Source organism: Hypanus sabinus, chromosome 6 (assembly GCF_030144855.1).
Source record: "Hypanus sabinus isolate sHypSab1 chromosome 6, sHypSab1.hap1, whole genome shotgun sequence".
Classification (NCBI taxonomy): Eukaryota; Metazoa; Chordata; class Chondrichthyes; order Myliobatiformes; family Dasyatidae; genus Hypanus; species Hypanus sabinus.
Genome location: NC_082711.1, coordinates 152,598,235 through 152,601,956, shown reverse-complemented (window position 1 = coordinate 152,601,956; position 3,722 = coordinate 152,598,235). Strand labels below are relative to the sequence as shown.

General features: G+C 44.0%; 1 protein-coding gene across 1 annotated transcript in view; it reads right to left on the bottom strand.

The window, feature by feature from the left end:
• Positions 1-3,722, bottom strand: part of vkorc1l1 (vitamin K epoxide reductase complex, subunit 1-like 1) — a 51,865-nt gene that overhangs the window by 3,415 nt on the left and 44,728 nt on the right. The gene's annotated exons all lie outside the window — the stretch shown is intronic.

Below are 3,722 nucleotides of genomic sequence, written 5' to 3'. Positions count from 1 at the left end.
CTGTAGGGAAAGAAAAGACGTATTATATAATGAACAAAAGTAATTTCTTTTACAAAATAGTTACTCATGTTGCCATACATTTGAAAACTGTGATACATGGATTAGGATACAGTCAGGCAGTTCTATGGAGCCAACTGGATATTTATAGCAGATAAAGATGTGTAATAATATTTCGTAAAAGCAGCTAATGGTACTGTTTTCATACATGTATGTTGCTTAAAACAGGATATATTAAGTTTCTCCAGATATTTCAGCTAAAAGTTTTCTGGAATCTTGCACAAAACTATGGGCATGAACACCAAGCAGCTGTCTATTTTATTCTACCCAGAAAATTACTCAAGCTTTATTTTACAAAAGCTCTCAGAGTGACATATCAATATACATTTAACATAAATTAATCAGTTTTAATCTAGGCAGTTCTGAATGGATTTTTGTATCAATACAAAAAACTGAAATGCTTCCATTTTTGCACGTCATGCATCCAAAACTTGTTTACCCATGTGCTTATTGACTTACAATTTGTGCCTAGTCCAGTAATGTATTGATTTTAAAATCTTCATGATATTTAATTCCTCCTCTGTGTTGCTGTTCCCCATTTCCAACCTTTTCCAGCTACACGACCCTCCCTGAAAGCACTGTTCTTTCCACTTTGATTTACAATACATCTCCACTTCTTTCACCTCACCATGGTTTTAAGCCCCAAACCTACTTTTAGGGCCAGAAAGAGACTTAGCATTTTCTTCTGCTGTCATGTGGCTCTGATAACTTAAGATTAAGCCTTGATCTCAGGTACTGTTTGTGTGGAATTTACATGTTCTCCCTGTATCGATGAGGGCTCGCCCAGAGGTTCCAGTTCCCTCCCATATACTATCTGATAGGATAATTGAGATCTATGAATTATCCTCAGTGAAGTGACTGGCAAGAAAATCATGGTGGAGGATTTAATTGGGGAGGAGAATAAGAAAAAATTAGGGCCAAATGAATACAGAGAAGCAAGAGGAGGAATGAAACTGACAGAAATACTCTAAATGGTGCCTCTTCTGTCCTATGAAAAATACTGAAATGTGAAGTAATACTTATTCAACCGAGTGTTTAGTTACCTCAGAGCTAATTTTTATTGTTCTTTACATTCACAAGTTTCTTTGCTTGGGGTGCTTTAATATTGGAGCAATAAGTGTACCAAAGATGAGAGTGAGAAAATTATCTTAAAATTAAAAGTAAATGGAGTATATGCAGGCCCTCCTCTGGTTATGGCAGGGTTCCATTGCTGAAAACTCCTCGTGATCTGAACAGTCCACCAGATTGCAATAAAAAGTTACCAATGGCGAAGATGCCTGTAGAGGTAAGTTGAGCCATAGTCCGAAACATTTTAAAATTTCACCTTTACTTAAATAAAGCTAATATGGGGGGGGGGGGGAGAGTGGAGGGAGTCCAAGCCTAATTTGGGACAATACTAATATTCTTCTAAACGATTTTACTGCAGAAGAGGTTTTAAATGCTATTAATGCTTTTAAAAAGGCCATTGCTGCTGGCCCAGATGGTGTGTCTCTAGATGGGATTTACAAACTATATATAAATATGTTATCTAGAATGTATTCTTCTTGGGTTCAATGTGGCAAAATTCCAGCTAGCATTAAGACCAGGAAGGGTTGGAAGATGGCCCATAACCAGATCGCGGATCTGCCGCCCCCAACTCCAGTTCCAACGGCCCTGGACATCTTCAGACCATGGTCCCTGACAACCTCCTCCTTGGACTGAGATTCAATTGGACACCTCCTGTCTGTGGCTTGTCACCAAGTCCAGTGCCAATGACCCTGGACACCTTCAGACTGTGAATTATGTGCCTCCTAGCTCCCACCCCACCCCAAACATCAGCCGCCACCACCTTCCTCTCTGCCTCTGGCCTCTTGGGCTCCCCTTTCCCCACCACCAATCTGCAACCCCAGGTCACTCAGGCTCCTTCCCACCCCCCCCCCCCCCCGATCACCTCTTGGGTCCTCAGAGCTTCCATCTTCCCCCCTAACCTACATTCCCTGAATACCCCAACCCTCCCCAGCTCTAATCCCTGCTGTGTCTTCCCCATTTCCTCTAACCTTCCTGAGGCAGAAAGTTCTGTCCTCAGCAAAGACTGCACCCAGCACAACAGCGAGCTCTTCCATCACCTCCGTTTCCGAGCCCACTTCTTTGGCAAGTATTCCCCATGCTGCACTGATGACCTGTTCTCCTATCTCCAACCTTCCTCCTCCTCCTTGACATCCCATTCTGGTTCTCTGCCTGTTCTAGATCTTTTAATCTCCAATTGCCAGGGAACCATCCAGCAGCTTGACTTCAGCACTCTTCCCTCCTCCTTAAGCCTTATCCCCTCTGAATGCACTAACCCCTCCCAATCTCTCTGCACCAATCCCAATCTTAGCATCAAATGGTTGCTGTTGTAGTGTGACAGAACAACCACTACCTTGCTGAGGCCAGGAGGCAACTCTCAGGTACTTCTTCTTACTTACCTCGAACAGAATCCCAGAACATTGTCTCTGACACCATCACTAACCTCATCAACTCTGGAGAACTGTGATCTACTGACCCCAAACTCATAATTCCCTTACCCCACACTGCTCGTTTCCACCTTCTACTCATGGATCCAAAAACCTGACTATCTGGTAGGCCCATGGTTTCTATCTGCTTCTACCCCACTGAACTCATGTCCACATAGTCAACTCCATTCTATCTCCCTTGGTTCAGTCCCTTCCCTTCTACATCTGAGACAATTCACACTCTTTCCATCACCTAAACAACTTTCAATTCCCTCACCCTGACCACCTCATTTTCACTATGGATGTTCAATCCCTTTAAACTCTCCCCCCTCAAAGTCTTAAAGCTCTCTGTTTCTTTATCAACAAGAGACCCAACCAGTTTGCTTCCACCTCCATCTGGCAGAACTGGTCCCCACCCTGAACAATATTGCCTTCAGATTCTCATATTTTCTCCAAACTCAAGGGGTAGCCATGGGCACCCCCATGGGCCTCAGCTCAGCTATGGGCCTTTTTTGTTGGCAACTAGAATAGTCCATGTTTCAAGCCTTCTCTGGTAATGCCCCAACTCTTCCTGCATTACATTGATGATTGCATTGGTGCTGCTTCATGCTCCCATGCTAAGCTCGTTAATTTCATCACTGCCTCCAACTTGGACCCTGCCCTTAAATTCACGGTGCATTTCTGACATCTCGTTCCCCTTTATTGATCGCTCTATCTCTGATGGCAAATGGTCTACTGACATCTTTTATAAACCTACCAATTCCCATGGCTATCTTGACTATATCTCTTCCCAAACTACCTCCTGTAAAAATGCTCTTCCCTTTTCTCAGTTCCATCATCTCCACTGCATCTGTTGCCAGAATGAGGCTTTCCAGGACACTACGCAATGTCCTCCTTTAAAGAGCATACTTTTCCTTCCTGCACCATTGATGCTGCCCTCACCTGCATCTCCTCCATATCTGAGACACCCACATTCACCCCATCTTCCTACATCTTCCACAGGAATTGCTCCCCCCGTGATTCCCTTGTCCATTTGTCCCTCCCTATTAATCTCCAACTAGCACATTTCCCTGTCCATTCACCGCTTTCCTTATCTTCACTCAGAGCCCCAAACAGTCCTCCCAAGTGAGGCAACACTTCACGTGTGAACCTGTTGGGGTCGTCTATTTTATCCTGTGCTCCCAATGCACCCTC